This window comes from Phalacrocorax carbo, chromosome 7 (assembly GCF_963921805.1).
Source record: "Phalacrocorax carbo chromosome 7, bPhaCar2.1, whole genome shotgun sequence".
Classification (NCBI taxonomy): Eukaryota; Metazoa; Chordata; class Aves; order Suliformes; family Phalacrocoracidae; genus Phalacrocorax; species Phalacrocorax carbo.
In genome coordinates, this window is record NC_087519.1 from 39,964,128 (window position 1) to 39,987,153 (window position 23,026).

Genomic DNA, 23,026 nt, shown 5'->3' on the forward strand with positions numbered 1-23,026 from the left:
TATACTTTCAGCTTTTACACTACAAGCAGATATGAAACTCAGTAGAAATACAACTACTGGCTAGTTACTGAGGTATTGTGAAACACTGTAGGCCGTTTGATTACTCTCAGTTCATTATTTTTATCTGTGTTAAGAGAAAGAAGGCATAACTAACTGGAATCAAAATTAAGGGAACACTTTTATTGTGTATAAAAGCATTTTGATTCTTTTTTTTTTCCTTAAAGACACTGTGTATTCTTAGTAAAAATATTTGCATACAGGTAATTTCCAAATTTTTTTCTTCTGTATTTATTCTCAAAAACATAAGCGCCGTCACATATTTGCACACATTTTAAAACAATCTCCTTTCTGTTTCAACAGCAACTTTACACAAGAATGCAGCCTGTCCCAGGATACCTTGCACAAAGAAGATTGAATAGAAATGGCTTTTGTGTCCCATTCTCTTTCCTGTCTTATGGGGAGCCTCCTGAAATGTTGGAGGAGAAAGAAAATAATGTCTCGTGGGATTGAGAAGTTCAGTTAAAATCCACCTGCTCTTAATTTTTGAAGCCACATGCACATGACAGAAGAATCTGACTCGTGTGTCAGTGAGATAGCTTGGGAGCTTGCTGAAGTTGTACATTTAAGGTTTTTTGTTTGTTTTTTTTTTTTTCCCCTGAAAGGAAAAAAGAGCTTTTATTTTTGTCATCTGTCTTGTATGGTAGAGCTGGATCAGATTCATAAAATGATATTATCTGTTGTCATTTCCTGCTTGCAAATGATCATGGGAGTTTGACATAAAGTTTTAGTATTTGTATGTACATTAAAACGCCCTTCTAAGTAATGTCATTTGTATTTGTTATGCTCTGTGTTGAAGCATTCTGTGACCACTCTGGTACAGATTTAAAATCATGGTATTGAGATCTTGAGAGAAAGTTGCGGATTTTGTTAAACTCCTAAACTCCTGAGAGATGTCATCCAAGCAATTCTTGCAGTGCTTTCAAGTGAAATTACAGCCTGCTATTCACTGACACCTTAAAAGGTTTGGCTCAGGAAATAATGTCAACAGCTTCTGCTTTTACCTATTCCTTCCTAATACATGTTGTTATTATTGAATCATAGCCGATTACATTTCATTTCTGGGATTGCACAGACTCTGATTTCCTTGTTAACTCCTCCTTTCACCATAGGTACAAAGTAACCTGATTGAGTACATGTAAAATGTAGAAAGATACTCCAGACAATTCCAACTTGTCCAACGTCATTAATGAAAAAAGGAAAAATATAATTAATTTCACTTTTCTAATAGCTACTCTAAGACCAAAATCGCTCTTATAAGAATGTTATGCACAAGGTTCTTCCACACCTACTTGATTTCTGTCATTCAGTGTAGTAAAAATAGCAAGTAGTCTTTCTGCCTTTCAATTTTGCCATAGAAAGGTCACTTCTGATAAATTTAAGCATGATATAGGCTCTGTATCATGGGTGCCTGGTGATTAATCACCACCATATTTTTCTGCCCACACTTTGCCGCAAGTGATCTGGATACATTTCTGAATGCTTCTGTGGAAGAAGATAGCTAGTCCTGAAACTGTTTCGCAGTTCTCGGTTTATGTACATTGAAAAATTTACCTAGGTTTCTTTTTCCCTTTTGAAAAGGCTTGGTTTTGATGTGTGGCAATTAAAAGAGAGGAATCTGAACAGATTTTCCAGCAGATACTGTGTCTGTTTGCTCTCAAAGGAAACAATACAGAATTTGGTAAGATGTTCCCCAAATGTTCAGACATAATATTTAGTCAAGCGGACAAAAAGTTAACTGAGAGATATTCATAAAATGGTGTTGAAAGGTTAAATATTTCAAGGTGGTCTAACTGAATGTTTTGGGATTTTCTGTTTGAAATTACTTCCTGAAAATTAGTGTTTGAGAACAGAAAAATGAAAAACCGGCTTGTGTCATCATCATTCTCTGAAGATAACTGCAGAAATGTATGTTTGCACAATTCTGAAGGCAGAGTCCTTAGATTGTATAGCAACTGAAGTAAGTCTGTACTTGTGTTAAATCCCTCTTTGTAAAAAAACATGCAAACAAAAAATCAAAACAAAAGAACTGCGTTTACCTAGAGGCCACTGTTTGAAACTTCTGTGTAATGTCAGTGTTGGAAAACGTTGCATCCAGTGGCCCAACGTTCATCTCTTAGTGCGATGTTCCTATAGTTTTAGTTCCGACTTCTCTGTGCTGCTCATCTAAGACTTAGCATGATGTATTCCATGAAAACTAGGTATTTATTGAATAAAAATATAACTGAAGGAAATAAAATGTGGGTTTTGAACACAGTGCTATTGCACCTAATTCAGGAATCACTTTGACCTTTTTCTCATTTGTTGAATTGTGAAAAGTATAATGTTAATGATATTAAAATGTCTGATTCAGAAGTGTTGTGTCAACACCAAGTTAGTGGTAACTGTACTGTTATCTTTTCCTATATAAATTCATGATTACCTTATCATTTATGTAATACACTTAGACAAAGAAGTCTTATGAAAAGTCATTATGTTGAAAGCTTATCTTTCTGGAAGTTTAGATAATGAACTGATATTCAAAGTATAAATGAAGACTGGTTATGGAGTATTAGTTACAGGTGCATTTAAAATAAACATGCTTACTGGGACAATGTGTTTGAGAATATAGAGACGTCAGCTTGACATCCCATTAATTCAGGAGTATGTATTTTACAAAATCAATTGGAAAAAAAATCCACTGGTATTGAAGGTGCTGCATATTTGCTCCACAAAGCTTAAATTGCAGACAAGGGCATGTTAGGGTCAGTGAAGGATTATAAGTTTATATTAACTTGATTTCATTATTAAACTAACCAAAAATGGTCTTGACAAATAAGCAACAGGGAATTTTATGCTGTTTTTCATGGGATTTTATGTTAAGGTTGGAGGAAAGAAGTCACGGCAAGCTGTACTTATCTCACTATTAAGTTAGCATCACTTAACAAAAATGGGCCTACTAAGTGCTAGTAGCTTGCCACTTCAATTTGCTCCTTGTAAAGGAGTATTTTACCAGATAGTTAGCTGTGGTTAGGTTAAGCAGCATAAGAAGGATGTGCTGACTATTAGATCAGTTTTTAGGTAGTAAACACAATTATTTGAACTGTCTCTAAAACTCACGTGGTACTGAAAAGTATGTTATTCCAAACTGTTTTGCACAAGTTCAGGATATTTTTCTGTATTACATGCGCTACCTTCAGATTCTGCATAAAGCAATTTATTGTAAGGAGCAAAATCTAATCTGTAATTTCTGTGGGTTTTTTGTGATTAGGGAGAGGATCAGCAAATGTAAATATGATTATTCCATAAATTGATATTTCATTTCCAGAGCATGTTCTTTACTGTCATGTAGATATGGTAAGATATTTGGTTTTCATTAAATAAGATCTTTACGAGCCAAGGTTTTAAATATTAATGGCCAAGGATTTTTCTGTCACTTCTTTATGAAAAAGGTACAAATGGTGTTTTTTCAAATGTCAAGAATTATTTCTTCTGAGTGATTACTAGTAACCTCATCCAAAGTTATCAGACCATGACAGAGATGAAAAACTTGGAAATGTATAAAAGTGTCAAAAGCAAGAATGGTTAAATTAGAGGGTGAAAATGTCAAGTGATGTTCTTAGTTATTAAAAACATACCGTTACGCTCTATTTCACCATCAAGGATATATTAATCAATGTTTTGACTGAGTATATTTTGAACCTAAACTGAGTTATGGTGTATTTCCAAAGCTAAAGTTTAGAGAATTTAATTTTCGTACATCTTGAATGTAACTTACACAGAATCACAGAATGGCAGGGGCTGGAAGGCACCTCTGGAGATCATCTTGTCCAACCCCTTGTGTGAGCAGGCACACCCAGAGCAGGGGGCACAGGAACGCATCCAGGTAGGTTTTGAATGTCTCCAGGGAAGGGACTCCCTGGGCAGCCTGTGCCCCTGCTCTGGCACCTGCACAGGAATGAAGCTTTTTTCTGTACCGAACTTAGTAACTCTTAACAATTGTATTTTAAAAGATGCAAGAGATTTCATCACTTCAGTTGAGAAATGTTTAAATATGGGATTTGTAAATCTGACCTAGGGCCCTTTGAGTCAGTCAGAACGCTTTGTTCTTGGTGGGATTTGGTCCTGGAGATGCCTGTGGGATACTTTTGTCAGTGAAGGTGTTGCTATATGAACTCGGTCTGTGATGATACCTCTGTTTTTGCAGAGATGCAGGGTGAGTTTTCTTTGACTATTTGGAATGTGTTTCTAGGGCTTGGGGTGCTTTAGGAAATGTTCCAGTCATGCTTCCTCACACAGATGGGATGTACAGTGGTGAAGATTACTCAGATATTGCGGTACCTCACAAGTACTTGGCATGTATGGCTATCTGAAAAAAACCAGCAGCTAATAAATAGCTTCCCGTATTTTCCTTTTAGTTTCACTTCCTCAGGAAGCTTCTGACTAGAGAACTCTGTTGACTGAGTTGTAGAAACCTGCCCAATTTTAAAAGCTGGAGAGAAAGTAGAGGTTTGGCTACAGTTCTGATTACAAACTACAATGCTAGCCTGAACTGCTGTATTTCCAGTTGCTTCTGTCTTGTGTACAGACATGGTTCTTGATGCTTGATTTCCAGGCTAAGAGATGTTTTATGAACACCTGCATAATGGAAATAAATTTATTTTTCTATAGAGCTTAATAATGGGCTCAAAGAAAAAAAAAAACTACTTTCATCTTGACATGAAGATTTCAAGCAATCATAAAAATGTTGAAGGATTCTATCACTTTATTTGATAGGATGCCTTTGCAGTGACTCACCATCTGCAAGTTACTTGTTTGTTTTATTTTAATTTTATGTCAGGTTATTGCTATTGGATCCTGTTCTATTTTGTAATTAGTTCAGTAATCCATCTTCCTTTGCAGAAGTCTTTGCAGACCATTATTAATCACTTGCTACTTTTTATTCAGTAAGAGAAATAAAATGCATTGTAAAACCCATGCAAGGTAGGTCCTATGTAGTCAGATAACTCTTAAAGCTGTATTTTGTCAGAAGTGCTATATGTTCTATATGGCTGTGATCACAGTCCTTTTACAGAACAAGACTTGTCAAGAATTTTTCAGTATAAAATACTATACAGAAACGAAGGGAAGAAGCTGACAGGATACAGAGATTGTAATGATTGTTTATGCTGCAGTACTGGAATGGGGAAAGCCCGTGGAGATTTCTGCGTACGCAAATCTTGCTTGCATCTGCCATCACTTCAGTGCTGTAGCGCCTCAGACGGTGAAATTACCCAAGCTGTTGTTCTGTAAGAAATGCTAAAAATTACAGGCATGTTTTTTGTTTTGACTGTAGAAGTGATTCAGGAAATAGTTCTGAAAGTGCTTCTGGACTGGCTTATGAAACAGTTCTAGAGCCAACCACAGAAACTGTTCTAGAAACGTTTCTGAAATTGACTCTAGATAAGTGTCTTGGGTTGGTGCCATCATTCAGTGGGGAATTGTTTCCAGATGTGGCTCTAGAAGTGATTGTGGCAATAAGGCTGAGAGTTGAGTCTAGCAGCCATTGTAGCGTTTCTCAGATTGACTCTCGGTGGGGTTCTAGGTATGGTTCTGGAGGTGAATCCAGAAATGAGCCTGCCATTGGCTGTGGGACTGATTCTGGAATTGGCTCTAGGTGCTATTCTAGAGGTAATTCCAGAAGTATTTCCAGCCATTTCTGCTGAAAAGCTGTTTACTGAGCATAGCTACAAATGGGTGTGTGTTTTTGTTGCAGAACACCGATAAAAGGCTGTTGATTTGCTGCTGTTGGAAGTCTGTACAGTCTAAGACGTCTTCTGGAGCAGCGTGTCCTAACTTGTGTGGCGATTTCATGTTCTGACTTTAAAATGCATTTCTGAACTATCTTTGATGGTGACACCCAACAAGATGAGCTTTGTTCAAGTTTTTCACCCAAAGGAGAACGATGAACTTTTTGAAGGTTAATCAGAGTGGTGCATTTATTAACAACTTGCATTATACCATTCCTAGCATAGGGGAAGATGTGAAGTTTGAATTAAAATGGTATTGTTATAATTTATAACAGAAATACCTTAAGTGTTATATTCTCTTTTAACATTTTTGAGACTTTTTTCATGAAAGAGCCAGGCATCTCTGGACAAGACCGACACATCCTTAAAACTGCAAAGGACAAGCACATTCTGTTTGTTCACTACTGCTATCAACCTTACCATTTGGGAATGACATAAACTCTACCCTTGACTGAATCTGCACGTTCATGTTTCATAAAGGAGCATCTCTTCCAGACTACAGGAATGCAGTAGATTGCACAACAAAAGCCTCTTTAGATCTAGAAATTATTTCACTACAGAAGTCTTAACCAAAGATCATTTTCACTTCCATTTCAAGCAACTGGTCTCTCTTTGCTAGCCTCGTGAAATAAGCATTAAGGTAACAGTATGCCCCCTATATTTAAGAACATATGAAGCAGTGTTTTACCTCACCTCCACAAGCCAATTGCCTGTGGCTTTTGATGTTTAGAGATGGAACATTCATTGCAACCTTCCTTACAATGAGTCTGTTCTGGTTCATGTGAAAATCAACATCCTTTTTTGTGTTGCTGCCTGACAGGATGCTACAATACTATTAGCATTTGCAAAGGGTTTGCTCCATCTAATAGCGCAACCCGCAGATCACAGGCTGCTCAGTTTGTGTTTCTCTATTATGTGAAAGACACAAAGAAGCTGAAGGCTGTCAAAGGCCTGTCAAATCTTGTAATGTAGCGAGCGACCCCAGAGCTTCATTCTGCTTTATATCATCCCTTGTTCCCCATCCCACCCCTTTTCTTGAATGGGCTCTGAGGTAGGTAAATGAATTCAGCAGTATGGTAGGCGGATGATTCCTTTCTGACCTCATTCCTGTACCATTTGTTTCCAGGCTTGTTGGAGGGGAAGGGACATATCTGAGCCTTTTGTTTCAAATAATTTTCTTGCAGGTTGGAGAGTTAATGCAGACCTTGTGTGAACTCACCCAAGCAGAAAGCGTTCTGGGTACAAGTCATGACACATTTGGTCCCTTGGAATTGCCAGATTAAAGGAGGAAATTGGAATTCTTTCACGTTTGGCATTGCTTAAACACCTGGACACTTCCCCCACCCCCAGCAGTGTGCATGTATTTATATCCTCTCTCATGCCTTGAAACATCTGTCTGAAGAACAGATGAGAAGCAAACAAAGACCTTTTAACAGCCCAGTGTTACACGTTTTAGTTGGGAAGCAGTTGAGGCTGAGGCAAAAGCCAAGTACAGCATACACTAAACAACAGATTGCAAAGGAGTATTTCAGACCTATGTCTGAAACTGGCAGAGCACTTAGGTCTGAAGAGAATCGTGTTGGTTTTTTAGGGATTGATCTTGGATCATGTGTTTGATGGTAAGGAAAGCAATGGTTTCCCACATACCAGGACAGAACCTTGGGAGCAAACAGACCTTTCATACCAGAGTTGCCAGAGCTGTGCATCCTTGAAGATGCTTTTGTAGAAGGAAGACTGGAGGAATGTGACTGGTAGCAAAATGTGAGGTGGGAATACCAGCACAGCTATCCTGCATAGTCATAAGTTTGTCCTCTGTGCTGTCAATGGCATGATGTTTGGAGGGTCATTCTTACCTCCTATGTAATGGATTCATAAGGTATCAAACAAAACAAAAATATTACTTCCTCCAAGTCATAACTGTACATAGCAGTAAGTCTGCAGTATCTGAAGTGTAAAGTCATAAGTAAACCACAACGGGAATCAATCTACATTATCTCAGTGTTCATGGAGGTGTTCTGCTGAAGAGAAATGTTCTGGGTAACTTGAACTGCCACAGCAGTGTACATCTGGGAGGAAAATGGGAGACGCACAACAGTTGCCATCTGCTTAGCCCCATAGGAATCTAGTGAGAGGCCCGTTTATCATTTGGGCTCATCACTTCGTGTTGCATGTATACTTTGCAGAAGGCTTCCCCAAGCCAAAGCAGACATGAGGACAAATGTGCAAGAACATCAGGCCTCAGATTTGGTAAGAAAAATGCAGACATAAAAGGGATGACAGAGGGTGGTCATACCCCAGGTAAGGGTGTTGCCTTAAAAAATCTAGATATATTAATGATTTTATGTTGAGGGACTGTAGCTTGAACGTACAGACATAAGGGATATTGTCTATCGTATTGATGCTGATGCATATTAACATATTTTCTGCATGCGCTTATAGAACTACATGATAATGATGTTATGAAATAAGTAGTATTAAGCTTGAAAAGCAAACTTCTGCATCCTGAACAGATTCAGGGCATCCCAAAAAAAAACCCTGCCCATGCTTCGTTTGTGTTTCTTTTGTAGGATGTTTGTATATCTCAGGTGGAAGATGAATTAATCTAACAATTGTAATCTCAAACCCACCTGACCTGAAAGCTATTTGCATGTGCAAATTATTTTGTACTTTAGGACTAATTATGGACTATATATTTCATCCAAATAGAATAGCTTCCCTGCCTCACCCCCCCTATTTCTTGCTAAAACACTACCTTTTCACAGGGTTCCGGTACTGGTGACGTATAGCTTTGTGTGAGGCCTTGCTTGCTTTCTCACAAGCAAGATGAACATGAATATTAACTGTATAAGGCCCTTTTAAAAAACATATGAATAACTAAAAACTTAGAAAATCCACCAATAACCACGAAGGCAGTGCTGTCCCATTTGTTCTTATCATGTAGTAACTCTGCTCTAACCAGTGGACAAAAGATCTAATTTTTATCTTGAATTCTATCTGGCAGCTCTAATCAATTAGATCTTTTTGCAAGAAAGATTTTTTTAAGCTATTAAATGCTTGTTTCGTGGCCCAAGATTGGTTGCCACTGGATACTATTGCCATAAGGAAAATCAGAGCTTCCCATTTAAAAAGGCCTTTTCCCTCCTGTCAGTTGATGCATAGTCCATCCCTTCAGCTGGAGGAGATAACGCTTCCCTTTTCAGTAAAAGAAAATAATTTTCCATTGACCAGTGCCTGAAAATTAGAATCAAGGCTTATGGAAGTATAGCCAGCTATAGGTTATCTCACGAAGGTTTATCTCTGTACACTGGTTTGTTACATGTTTTTACACACCATGTTTGCTTTTCCTGACAACACAACCTCCTTCCCTGTCCTCCTCTGCCCTATTGGTATGTAAATTATGCCCACACCAGGTGATGTTCTCTGGCCTCTGATGTGCTGAAGGTCAGATCAGATGCTTACAATAGTGCTGTCTGGCTTGAAAAATACGTGGTATAATTCACACTACTGCTCATGTCCCTTTTCAGTTTTGTTTCTGGTGTATTGGTTTTAGCTACAAGTATATATATTTTATAAGTATACCTGTATCTCAACATATATACTATCTATGCGTATGTATGCAATGAAAAAGTCATGCTGACTACCTCAGAAATCGTAATGTGCTGACTGGTCTCTGCATAGCCCAGAACAGAGTTTATTTAAGTATCTAATCTAGTCTGAAAGACAAATGCTATTAGTAGATGAGTAACAGAAGAAAAGTTGGAGAGTGGTTTGTGGCAAGAGGCTGTTTTGATGTGGAAAAAAAGGAATATTATACCATTTGCCAAAGCCTAGAGCAGCTCCTGGATCCTTGCTGAAATCAAGCTCTGTGATGAAAAAGCTTGTAGCCTGTTGGGGCAAGAGACAGGGATTATAAGAATATTCATGACTCCTGAGAATCAGCAGGTGAGACCTAATGCACACATTTGCCCCTCACCCCTTCTCCCAGCTCATCCTTTTGGTAAACAGTACATAAAGGCTGGGTTCCCAGAGTGAGTGAACTCGGTTCCTCATCTTTTTTTTTTTTTTCTCCTTTTTTCCCCCCTCCATTCTTTATAAAAAAAAGGATTGCAGTGTTTTTGCCACTTGTCCCAAGCAGAAGCACAGACTCTCCTTTTCATTTCTAAAGAGCAACTGTGTGGCCAAACCAGAAGTCTTGTGACATTACTTAGGAAAGCAGAATGGTATCTTAGCATCTGAGGCCTCTATTAAAATGTAAAGAAAAGCTTTTCTGAGAGTTTGGATAAGCTGAAGAGGAATCTCTGTGACATATGGACACTGTCTTAGGAAAGCACGGGTTGAAGCCAACTGGTGGGCCTCTGCAGTTAATATACCAGGTATTTGTCACGCCTGTTTTGGTGTGCTCTCTAGTTAGTAAACACCCAGTAAGCAGAGTCTCTGCAGTTAGAAGCAGTTGCAGTATGTGATTGATGCAGGACACTGTTACAGGAGAGTGAGTGGCAGGGGATGCTCTGTGAAAGGTAGATTCCTTGGGCAAGATGGGGAAAAGTATTTTGCCAGCTTTTCCCAAGTGAAGCACAAAGGCACGGTCTGTAGCAGGTTTCACCAATCAAGCTTTTGCAAAATTGTCTTACTCTTTCACTATGGTGTGGGCAAAGAGGGATTCTCATGAATGCTGATCCCGTCCTGATTCTGACAGACTTTACCTGCAGGCATGAAGTTGCATGTTCAGCATGGTGGGGTAGGGATGATTGTCAGCTCTTTAGCTGAAGCCAGAGCGTTGTCAGCCCTTTGGGGCCAGAAACAGTGCCTGCAGTAAACAGAGGAGAATACGCTTGATTTGTGCTTTAACTCAGTGTTGTTGCATGATTTTCTCTGCAGAAGTGTTAGTGTCAGTACTGTTCACTCTGTCCTGTAATCTAGCACGAGCCTGTTCTACTGGCTTGTCATCCCCCTGTACACAGATTGCAGATGCAGATCGTAAATAAAGTGGCTTGGCCATGGGAGGTGTCACACTGATTGCAAGGGAAAGGCATTTAGGCTGCTGTCAGTCTAGGGTCTGTGCCACTTACCCAGGACTGGTGCAACTAGAGTATTAATCCTCCCTATATCTGCCCTGGTATAAGGCAAGGGCCGGCACTTTCCCAGGTCCACCAGCCTTCCCAGCACAGATAGCCAGCTGAAGCCTTTCTGGCTGCACTGAGAGACAGGTGACTGAACAGAAGCATGGTTTGGTACAAATGTACCACTCTGCCAACATTTGCTGTAGCCTAAAGCTTGCAGAACATCTGTCAATGAAGCCACAGCGATCATTCTGCGTTAAGCTGAAGGTAACTTTTTTTTTAAGGTTTTCAGCTTTTCCAGGAAGGATGCTTACAACATTTTAAGTCCCCCGTGGAATTTCAGTCTGCAAGAGTTGTAGTGTCTGGCTCTGACAAAATTGTTGTTACACTTGGTTTGAAAGTGTCTCAACGTAAGGACGCTTGGTTGTTGTACCCTGGTGACAGCATCCGAAAACATGTCAACAGTTTTCTTGTTAATCTGAATGTAACTCAATAATATTTAGGTCTGTAGCTAGAATTTGGTCCCCAACAATTGAAACTGAACTGCTGTCTGCTCAATATAGTTTTTCTAGTAACTGTTGTATCTAGGTCAACAAACTGACAGGCATTGCTCATTTTACTGCTTGGCAAATATTGAACTAAAGTCTTCAGCACTGTAACACTGTTGACAATTGCAGGATAATGGCGTTGTCCTCTTTTGTTACCATGAAGTGCATCTTTGCATCCGATTCTGGCATAACACACTCTGTAAACAACAAGGGATGTTGTGATCTGGAGCCCTGAGTGTTTGCTCTGACAATATAAACTTACCGCCTGCTCTCTGAAACCAAACATCGTACCTCTGCCATGGTTACTTCAAACTGATATTGAAACAAGCCACTCTCTTCCTGAAAACACTGGAGGGCGATGGCATAGCTGTGGTTGAAGGAGCTCTTTTTTGGACCGCTATCTGTACCATCCTCCTTTATTAAGCTGCAGGTCTGTGTTGAGGAGTCCAGACTAGGCTTCAAGAGTCTGAAAGTGAAGAATAATCCTTGGCAGAAAAAATATCACTGTGGATTAGTACAGTTAATGCTAGTCCCTCTGGAAAGAAAATGCTATATTGCAAGCCCACTATCAGTCTGTTCTTTTCTATGATGGCATGTTAGAAGAGACAAAATGGTTATGAGCCAAAATGCAGCTGACAAAAAAATTCCACCACATACATCCTGTTACCTGAGCAGAGCACTGCTCCTTGCCTCTTCCTTGTATTCTCCAAAATTAAACCTCCTTTATGACTTCTGTGAGGGTCCCAGCCTCCATAGTTTCAATTCACAGTCTCTCCCTTCTTCTTCACTAGCATCTCTGGCTCACTCGTTTGCTAATGTGAGTCATCACTCTGGATCAGACTGGAGCGATTCATCTGTGTGCGATTCAGTAAGGACATGACCCAGAAGAATGGTGTCATTAACAAAGATCTTTTTCCATGCTACCTTTGGTCTTTGTTCACTACAGCTTTGTTATTTATTTTATATTTAGGTCAAGGGTGAAGATTACAGCAGATCGGCTTTTCCTTTGCTTCACATCTCTGCTTTCACCTAGAGGTTTTTTTGCATGTGAACTGCATGGAATCTTTATTTAGGCTAGTTCGCAAGCTAAAAGGCTAGAGAACCTAAATCACAATGAATCTTACTGAAAAGTGCCTAGCTGCCCGTCTGCAGTTATGGTATTACACATGAAACATTAACCCAAGCACTGTTAGGAGGTCAACCTTCAAGACAGAGAACCCTTGCAGGCAGTTGGACTCTGCTTCTCTAGACTGGTGCCTCCCCCCAACTTGCAGGATTGGACCCCTCCACAGATGTATTAAAAAATTAATCCACAGCTTTTTATACCAGTAGACACACAAATAGGTATAATGTGCTGTTTATTGCCTTTTTGGGTTGAACTAATGATGCTTCCTTTTCCTTTGTGTCTCAGAAAAAAACCCAACAGCTTTGCCTTGGAGGTTAATGCAGTCACATGCTAAAAAGAAGTGTAAGGTCAGAGAAAAAGGAAGAGGCCAGCATGGATTTCACCACCAGGTGCTGAAATGGGATCTACTGTTCATATTTTGCCATGTTGCAGACTTGTCTTGGGTAACTCAGAGCTGAAGGGAATGGGAGATGGGACTGTAATTGTGTTCCCAGCAAAAACATAGAGGCAAAGCTCCATGCTTCAGGAAAACACCATCACAATTCTTCCTGTATTAGTTCACAGGGGCTCGTTGATCATGAGACTGGAAGCTTTTGCGGCTGATGTCAAGGGACACTTTTTGGGCATGATTCACCTATTGTCTATAAGGTTCCTTTTACCAAAAAGCAGCTGCTGAAGCCTCTATTTCCCCTAAACCAAACTGTCTCGAACTTCAAGGGGAGAACAAGGCCTTCACTGTGGTGGTCTTGACTGAAATCCCAGCCAGGAGGGAGAAGTTAGACCCATTTCTTGCATTTGCAAAACCAAGCTTTTTGTTTTGGTTTGGTTTTTTTAGCAATAGCTGTGCAATGGACAAAGAAAGTTAGCAGCCATCAGCCCTATGAGGGAGAAGATCCTGTCCACCCCATAAAGCTGCAGTATTTTTGTGTCCACCTGCAAGTGTGGATGGCAGAGGTAGCTGTCGTTCAGCCTAGCCAGCCTGAGGTGTGTACAGCAGAAGCTTATTTTCCAGCTGCTACCCAGTTCAGATACATCGGTTTCTTACATGTTCAAAGCTGATACTATCCCTTTTTACACAATAAACTCAGCTCATGTTGTTTTTGCTTTTAGATGACATACATCCCAACGCACTCTCTGCTAGGAATGAGGCAGATTCTGGCTTCCCTTCTGAAGGAGGCAGCTCCCAGAAAGGCTCATCCGGAGCTTGCAGGCTATGCAGGTGAAGGAAGCAGGGGGGAAGGACAGCCTGGTGCTTCAGTAGGAGACAGCAGTGAATACTTGTGGGCAAGGGAATGGATACGTCCTAATGAACAAGTTGGACTCTGTGTGAGGCAGCATCTTCCAGCCTCCCTGATAGCAGGAGCCCATCAGGCCAAACACAGCTGGCAGCAGCCCTCCATCCTGGTGAGGCTTTGGAGTAGGACTTTTTGCCTGGTAACAAACTACCGTTCCTGCACAGACAGACAGTTGGGTGCTGTTATAAAACAAAGTTGAGAACGTTTTATGTTGCTGCTTAAAATACTAGCCTATTTATTTAAAAGATTTAGTGTGTGGCCTCCTTGGGCACTGCATATATGTAGGTGACAGCCTGGGACTACCCATATTGACCAGTGTCAGTTCATTATCTCTGGTCCTTCAGAAACTGTTGGCTTCAAATGTATTCAAAATAATTCAAAACTGTATCTTAACCCCAAAAAGGCCATTTTTTATTAAGAAAATATTTGAGAACTAGACTTTTCTCCTAATAAATCTGAAGTGAAGTTCCTAAGTGAAGAAGCTCTAAAGTTTCTCAGCATTTCCCCCCTATATTCAACAGCAAGAATGAAATCATCAGGGATCAGCCAACTCACATAAGAAATTTTATCATGAAGGGTTACATGTTTTTGATGTTTTTTCAGCCACTAATGATCAGGAATTTATAATGGAGAAGAACGAAGCAGTCTCTACTCTAAGTAGCCTCCATCAACTCCACCTCAGAGAAAGTGGAAATGTGCCTTAAGCCACATTCAGAGGGTATTGTCAGCATTCAGCTTGGAACTGTTGGCTGCACGGGTTGCTACCTGCACAGTTGATTTTAGGATGAGAAGTAGCTAGAAATCCCTGAATAAGACCTTTTCTCTATCAAAAATGTTCATTCATGGATCTCCAAAATGTATGGCAGGAGGGTCTTTCCAGAAATTGTCGGGTTCTTTGGGCCTGGTAATTTTACAATAAATGCCTTCTGCTGAAAAGTCACTTCTGCTTTAAGAAAATACTCACTGAAGAGGGGCTTCAGTGTGGGCTGAACTAAGTATTTCCTGCAGTTTACCAACACCTGATTCTAGACACTGTCGGAAACACTGCTCAAGCGCAGCAAAGTAAAACCACAACTCCTTTCCAACAGCCAAGGAAAAACAGGTTGCATGGAGCAAGGAGCTGCCTTGGGCAGACAGACCTGCAGAGAGAAGAGAATAGGCAGGGTACGCCACACTGCACACTAACATAGGGCTATTCCGGACCTCAACAAAGCCCTGGAAGAAACTATTGGGGTTTAATTGTGCAAACCCACGTGGCTGATGAGAAATACAAGGGTGGCTTTTTTGCTTATTAGCATTCTAAAACCATTGCTTTGCTATGGCCTTTTTCTCTGGAAATGCCTCAGTGTTGAAGTATGCTGTGTCTGAAATCCCCCGAGTCCTCCTGGAAATAGCTTTCCTGTATGTAAGGCTTAATTTAGAGTCAAGGGACAAAAGGATCCCCTTGGATTCGTACCATGTTAGATGATAGACGACTGAGGGGGTTGTGCAAAGCCTAAGTCAAAAACGTTTTGGGAGAGCTATAGCATAAATTCCCACGTTTGTGGAATTCCTATTCTTTTCAGTATTTTTGTCAGTATTCAGGTTTTCAGGTGCCCCAGAATGTCATTCCTGTTAGTTATGTTTTGCTCAGTCATCACTGTGATTCCACAGTGCTGTGAAGTTTGTTTGCAATTACTGTAATGAACAGAGGCAAAACTAACTCAGAAAAGATTGTTCCAGCTAAACACCCACATGCAAAACTGAGGGTTTTAGGTGATAATAAAGAGAAAAGGGTTGGCCAGCTAGCTGTATAACTTTTCAAGCAACGATTTTCAAGATAATGCACACTGGCTTCATTTATAATAAGCTGAAAACAGACCTGTTAGGTCTATGATACACCTGAGGTGAGGCTTGGTCAGCAGGAGAGAGATTCTAAGGTATAATGCACACCAATTATCATCTTGTGTTTCTTCTGTCAACATTATTCTTGGATTTTCAAGGTTGCTTGATATTGCTTGGGTGGGGGTCCTCTGACTTAAGCAAAGTTTTTCCTGACACCGGAAATCAAAGGAGTTCAGTGCTCCTTCGCGTGAAGTATTTGAGCTGGTCCTGGTTTTTGTGCTTTTTCTTGTTTGTTTTTACAAGGCCATTTTCTAGTGCAAGATAAATACTTCACGAAGAAAAGTATTTTTACATCTTGGATTTCATCCTTCTTTTCTTACACAGATTGTCTTGGGCAATTTAGAGACATCAAGGAACAAATAAAAATACATTACTTGCTTGTAAGCAGTTTATTACCAGTGTCTCAATTCCTACTGCTTGGTATTTCTAGGTGGTAAGACCAGAATGGATCATGTGATCATCTGCATGAAACATCTAAATTCTCGCTCGGGTAAGAGAGAACAGCAATAAAGAAACTTTGAGGGCTGATTTAACAATCCCCTGTGATGGATCTTGTCATCAGGTAAGTTTGCTAAGCTTATTACAGTCATTGATAAACATTACCACCCTACTTTGACTAAGTTTGTGCTGTAGCTTCCAGCACTGAGATCCCATTCTGCCTTTTATCTACGGAATTAGGAGCTGTCTTGAAATGGATGTGTTTCCCCCGAGTGTTAATTACAACTGAACGTTGAACTTGAAGGTTAGTAATTCTGTTCCCTCCTTGTCTAAGCAAAGGTATTGAAGCTGGGTTTCTAAGCAAACTCTCCCAGCTTCAGCCAGAATATTTTGTGCTGTTGCTTGTCGATGATCAGAGTATTTTTTGCCCACAGAGATGGTACCCTGCTTTGCTGATGGAAACTAAGAGTTGCTGAATGAGCCAAACATGCAAATGCAACTCAGCAATCCTGGCTGCTGCCTCTCCACTCTCTGACCCCAGGCCCAAGATCCTGGTCTGGAACTGGATCATGGTTTTACATTTCTTGTGGCCATGTCTGGCTGGTTGCCATCCCTTGTGGGATAGACCTTGCAGTGGGCATTCCCAATGGCTGCTGGGGTCTTTGGTGCAGTCAAGAAAAGCCTTGCTTAGAGCTAATGATTCCCCAGAGTCCCACCCTGGTCATCTGAGGGTGACTGGCAGGTGCACCCCTTTCATCTTTGACTTTTTCAACCCAACTTGCGGGGTCTGGCAAAAATTTAGATCACTTTGCTTTTCATTTGGTATTAGTACACTTGAAATAAGAAAGTTTATGCCTGGAAGCAGTTGGTCGAGGTCTGAAACTAGAAAATATTAAATCCAGGCATGGAGAGCTTTTAAAAAAGCAGGAATTTCATGGAAATAAAAACAGTCTAGTCCATTAAGTTCCTCTCATGGACTTTTATGAGGACAATTATTAATACTGTTGAAAATTATACTCGTGAAACATGTGTTAATGGGAGCTGTGCTGGCTGCTGCCAGAAAAACTGCAACCTTTACAGCTCATTTGGAGACAGAAATATTCCACAAAGTAGCCTACAGTGTGCAAAGGTTCGCGTGGTGCAGGCTTAGACTAACTTAACATATGCCCTCTGTAGCCCTGGTATTGTCCAAAACCTAATGCCAAAAATAAAAGAGAGAAAAATTGGACCCCAAGTGGCAAGGATTGTAAGCCCTCGGAATTCTCCTAATCAGAGATATTCAGCTATTTTTAGTTTATAATGTTTAGTCAAATAGCAACAATCATTTTTCTTCTTTTTTCCAACTCAGCTGCACGGTATGTTGGAGGGGGTCTTGGTGGCCTGTGACCTTGCCTTTATCTGTCGGTCTGTCACCACTGGTCTTCAAAGTGCAGCTTAAAGGATCTGAGGCTTCTGTGTGGCCTTGATGTGATCTGCTTTCCTGGTAAAGTTTTTCATTAACGGGTGCTTTTTTAAGCTGGCTGGAGCTTGCTTTGCTTGCTCTGTGGGATGCTGCTGGCTCTGGGGTGCTCCAGATCCCCACAACCAGTTTTAATAACCCTGCGTGGCCTGTATTTGCAAGCTTTGTGTGCATGGTGGATGCGGCTTCTTGCCCCACTAAACAGGCTTTCTTTTCTCCTCCTGCCTCCAATATCTCCGTCAAAGGCTCTCAAAAGAAGAAATACTTTTTGAAGTACAGTTGGTTAGATCAGTGACTGAGCAACAAGCCCGTCCATCTGCACAGTGCTTACTCACCTGCTAATGGTACTGCCCTTCCCTCCAGCCTGGATTCCCGTTGCTGCTGTGTCACCATACATCTGTTTTCCTCTGAATCTTAAGCAGGAGAACATACCTAACAGAAGAGCAATCATGCTGCGTCAGACCACTGGTCTGGGCAGCCCACTATCCTGTCTCCAACATTTGCCAGCAGCACATGCCTAGGGTAGAGTGAAAAACAGGACAAGTGTGCATGATACTCTGGTGTGGTCCACCAGCAACTCGTGGTTCAGTAGCTTTTTGAGCCAGAGCTGTTGTCTGTGTATTTGCTATAACTTAACGGAGTTTTCTTCTATGTCTGGAGGCTTTTTTCTGGGAGAATTTTAACCTCTCTCCTGTCCTTTGTATGTAACAAGGGACAAAAATCCATTCTGGGGATATGCGGTTCACTCACATGATCCCTGCATTTGAGTGGCTTTTTGTGGACACCTGGAAGCAATTGTTGGTGAGGCTCAAAGGCCTGTCTCAGTCACCAAAGGAAAGCTGTTTGTTTATACATCCCTGTCTAGAGCAAAGGAGGTAGGTGCCCCTGTGCAAAATGACTGGAAGGGCTGAGTGTGAAAGAAACCTGTCATAGCTGTGGCTGGGTCTGGGAGACGCTGACCTTGCACTGATGTGGCAGATGGGACTGGCTACTTCCTCTCAGTTTGTGGATTACCACACCATTCCTACAGTATGCTCTTGCAAAGAGGTTTTCTCACTCTGATTTTGCTGCAGCACAAAGATAGACAGCCAGTCCTGTGTATTTTGTCCATCAATAAACATGTGGGACAGCAGGGATTGATCAACTGGTGTCCCTGCTCAGCAGGTTCCCCAGCAAATAGGCTTCAGCTTCTTTGCTTAGACTGCATTTAGTCTCAGCCAGTTGGGGATCCCATGGAGCACTTCTGGAGAAATCCAGACTGTGGTTACTGTGCATCGGTGTGGGGAGATGCAGTGCGTACCTGCACAAGAGTGTGCTGGGGTCCCCTTTGCTGCAGACCTGACCATCAGCACGCAGCCGCTCTTTTGCCCCAATTCCAGCAGAAGGCTCTGACAAATACTAACTCTAAATCCAAGGGATGGGAAGAAGGACACTTCCAAAATGCTTGGTTTGCTTTAGCGCAGTTTGTGTAAGGGGCAGGACAGAGCAATTACCAGCATGCAACAAGATGCCTGCTATGTTCATTGGAGTGTGTTTCTTTACTACGTGTCAATACAAACCTAGAGCCATTTTTCAGAGTTTGCCAATGGCTATAATTGAAAAGGCATGAATTGCCCTCAAGAGATTCCCCACTGCTCTGCATTATTATCTGCTGGATGGCAGCTCTATAGGCCATGTATCATTTTTTTTTTCAAATAACCAGTTAATTACTAAATAAAACAACCCAGCTTTCAAGCTGATTAGCCTAGATTAATGACCAGCAGCATGTTTCACTCTCCTCAACAATTTATCATGGAAAAGAACTATGTCTTTAATGATTTAGGTACCTGGTCTATTGAGGCTTGCTCCAATCTGTACAGCCTCCAATTTGATTTAATTGCTCTTCTTAGTTTGTGACCTGGAAAAAACCAAGTGACAGCTCCCATTAGTGGAGCCCAGCTTGCAACTCGCTTGCAGTGTTACAAAGGCTCACTGGGTGTCTTTCTCTGCTGACTTCATTAAGAAGATATATAGAGGTCAAGTGTCACTTTGGCACAGAACAAGTACCACGCCATTTATCAGCTGAAACAGGTTGAATCAACCTGTGTATTTTATTTAAGTTTATATTAATTCTTTTTTCCTCTTAGTTTTTAAAAGATGTTTTTAGAAGTTCCTTGTTTTGTTTAAGCTAAGATTGAATTTACAGACCAGTCTTAAAGGCATTAATTGCAGTTCATTTATTGTTACTTTGGCATGAAAACTTTGGCATTGCACTCCTCTACAGTTATTCAATAAAAGATCTTTTGTTATAAGGGCCTATTCAGAGCCCTTGAGTTTGCTTCCTAATTAATATTAGACTTCCTCGCAGTCGTGCTCTGGCGTACAAATGCTCACTTCCCAAGGATGTTGCTGCAAAGGCACATTGAATGTGTCTTTAAGTGCATCCTGAATTACTGACTTATTATTGGGCAAATCCCTGAGGTCTTCACTTAGCCAAAACTCCCACTTAAGACAATGGGCCGATGGGATTTGTCTCATCATTAACTGAGCTCCAGCAGTTGTCTGGCACTCAGTGAACTAAGTCATGGTCGCTGCCCCTGAGAGTTTACCATCTATATTAGAGACAAAGATTAAACAAGGCTCAGAAGATAATGAGGAGCTGGGCTCCTGGACCCAGCATTGCACTCTGTTCTCGAGGTGTTTATGAAGGGGCAGGGGGACCACCGCTGACAGCACTGGTCACTGGTGATGTTAAAGGCAGGTTTTGGCATGAGCTGCTGCTAACGGGCTCTTTCATTGTGCTTTTCAGCCGAGAGGCCAAAACAGATTAAGTCCCTGCTATGTCCTCTCCTTCTAGGGAGATTTGTGGCCCTCCTGGACTGGGAGATGCTGGCTGCTGAAGGGGGTTGCTTTGCACTGTCCTGTTCTGGGATTTTCCATCTGAGAGAAAGGTACTGCCAGGCTGATACTCTCTAAGGTTTTAAATCCCTGAGCTTAAATTGCCTGGTGGCAAGGCCAGGACGAGCCCATCACAGACACTTGGATAAATGTTTGTGTGGTACCAGACAGTCTCTAGCTGCAGCTCCCTGATATTGGCTGCACAAGCCACCAGACAGGGTACCTGGGGAAAGCTCTCTTGTGAGGAACAGGCATAGCCACCACATCAGTAACACTGGGTCAAGTGGCAGGAGCACATCCTGCCCGTATCAAGGCTCAGGCCACGGTGCTTGTCACCCATGCGGGCCAGGAGGAGAAGCCTGGAGAACTAAGGGGCACCGATGAACTGGTGAGGAGCAGGGTTTTGAGAGTGCGGGAGCTCTCTCTTTGTGCTGAAGAAAGGCAAGGTGGGGAAGAGTTAAGTGTTTCCACAGGTAAATTGTTACCTTGCTGGGGGGTGGTAAACAAGCTTACAAGGCAGCCACATAGCCCAACTACCCCCTTCCCCTCCCCCCCATCAAAAACATAGCAAGCCTAGGAGGGGATGGCTGTGACTGCCTGACATACATTCATAGGGAGCTCAGATAAATCCATAATTTTTGTTTCTTACTTTCCACAGACAACTGTTATTGGTAAGTCTTTTGCGAGAAAGCAGGATCTCAGGGAAAGGTGAATGGGATTGATTGGTACCAGTGTAAGCATCATTATCAATGTCCTGGGACCTGTGGCAAGTGTGCCATAAAGATTCCTGCCAAGACTGCTAAAAAGCTCTAAAGGTCCATGGCCCCTTTGATCTACCCTCTGTGTAAGCCTTATTACTGCTGTGACCCCTCAGTGCTGTCCTACATGAACACTGAGCTCTCATATTACCATTGCTGGAGAGGGGACTCTTACCCTACAAAAAAAATCCCTTGCAAAGAAATGCAAAATTATTTAATTTCATATAGTCCTTGCCACTACTCTCAGGGGAAAAGTACTATACTAGGCACTAGGAAGAACAAGGGAAAACCAAGGCCTGTGTGGCAGAATAACTCTCTGCAGACAGCCTTGGAGGTGCTTTTGTGCCATGGCTAGGTACATGCGTATACCTCCCTACCCTGTGGCTGAATGACTCTAAGTATAGAATTGAGCATAATTGAGCAACTGAGGGTTGCTGGTTTGTTTGCCAAGCATGTACATGAAATACGGGCAAAATGTGATCAAGTCTCCAAGTTTTTCTCCAATCTTTATTCCTGCAGATAGAAACCCATATGTCCATACGGTGTGACTCAGTGCAGAAAAGCATAGGCCTGTTCCCACAGGCAGTCCTTGCCCTCAGAGTATTGGTGCAGGAACCTCTCAGGCGGTCCTCGTTCCCCAGGGCTATGCAGCAGGACAGGGGACCTCAGTGAATAGATGCTGGTGGCAGTCACAGAGCATGGCTGCTTGTGGCTGTGTCTGATATGTGCCTGTCTTAATCACCTTGCAACGGTCACAAAGGTTCATTCCCCTGACCCCTTCCTTCACGCAGTCCCTCCCACTGCTGTGAGCTATTTGATCTGTGTATGAACCCAGCTGTGAGTGAATGTGGGCAGGTGTAAAGCTCTTTCCTAATCCCCTGGCCATGCATCTGGGTTCCTATGGTACACTTTGAACATGTGCCTCAGATCTTCATTTCGGGAGGTAAGAGCTGCTTCTCATCTGTGCAAGATGGTGTCTTATGCATGCTTTTTGAGTTTTCCTAAAGCAGCCTAAAATCTCCTAATCCTCCCTTTCTGCTTCATATTTCCTGCTGGTCGCACTCCTGAGCCCTGGTGCCTACTGATGGCTCATTTTTGTCACAAGAGAAGGTGGTTATTTGCTTTCAGAGTGAACATAGCTGCTACCAGCTGACAGAAGAGATGGGTGGCAGAGCCAGTGTTGGTCCCAGCTGCTGGTGTCTGCACTGTTTGGGTGAGGAGTGACACAAGGGATGCTTGAGGGCAACAAGTCAGCCAGCATCACCTTTGTTGCCTGCAAGCAGCTAACGGTGCTGAGCAGACCAGACTTCTCAAGGGAGAAAGAGGAGAAGGGAAGGTCTCTCCCATTTCAAACCTTCTCCCGTTACTAATGGGGACAGGTCACAGCCATGGGAATGAGGCATGAGGCATTGATTCATTGAGCTTTTTATTGTAATGCTGTAGATCTTCATTAATGTTCCCAGTTGTGCTTTCTGCTGTTCCCAGTGGGGCCACTTAATGACATAAAGAGCTTAGTAAGGAGAAGCTGTGGTCACAGCTGAGGGGAAGGGTCTGGCTTACTGCTGCCAAGGGTTGTGCTGTTTATCACATGCAGCATCAGCCTCTAAATATTTCTTACCTTTGGGACTGAGAATCACTTTGCAGAGAAGGTTATCCAGTAAATCTGGCAGGGCAGAAACAGAGACCAAGAAGGGAGCATGTCTTAGGACCGCACTGGTCTTTAAAGGCTTTTGGCAGGTATCTGGAGGGGGCTGTT

General features: G+C 41.8%; 1 protein-coding gene and 2 long non-coding RNA genes across 7 annotated transcripts in view; 2 read left to right on the top strand and 1 right to left on the bottom strand.

Annotated features, from left to right (window-relative positions):
• The window catches only part of OPA1 (OPA1 mitochondrial dynamin like GTPase), a 57,799-nt gene extending 55,387 nt beyond the window's left edge, over positions 1 to 2,412 (top strand). For all 5 annotated transcript variants that reach the window (XM_064457607.1, XM_064457609.1, XM_064457608.1 and 2 more), the window contains one exon: positions 361 to 2,412. The gene's annotated coding sequence lies outside the window, so the exon portion shown is untranslated. The remainder of the gene's footprint in view (positions 1 to 360) is intronic.
• Positions 2,413 to 9,592: 7,180 nt separating this feature from the next.
• On the bottom strand, positions 9,593 to 12,251 carry LOC135314201 (uncharacterized). The gene is made up of 4 exons (XR_010373649.1): positions 12,101 to 12,251; positions 11,725 to 11,899; positions 10,529 to 10,632; positions 9,593 to 9,710 (listed from the first exon to the last, which is right to left on the bottom strand). It is a non-coding gene; the product is annotated as an uncharacterized LOC135314201 (long non-coding RNA).
• Positions 12,252 to 12,739: 488 nt separating this feature from the next.
• On the top strand, positions 12,740 to 16,480 carry LOC135314202 (uncharacterized). Its single transcript, XR_010373650.1, has 4 exons — positions 12,740 to 12,948; positions 13,670 to 13,963; positions 16,169 to 16,300; positions 16,417 to 16,480. It is a non-coding gene; the product is annotated as an uncharacterized LOC135314202 (long non-coding RNA).
• Positions 16,481 to 23,026: the final 6,546 nt, after the last annotated feature.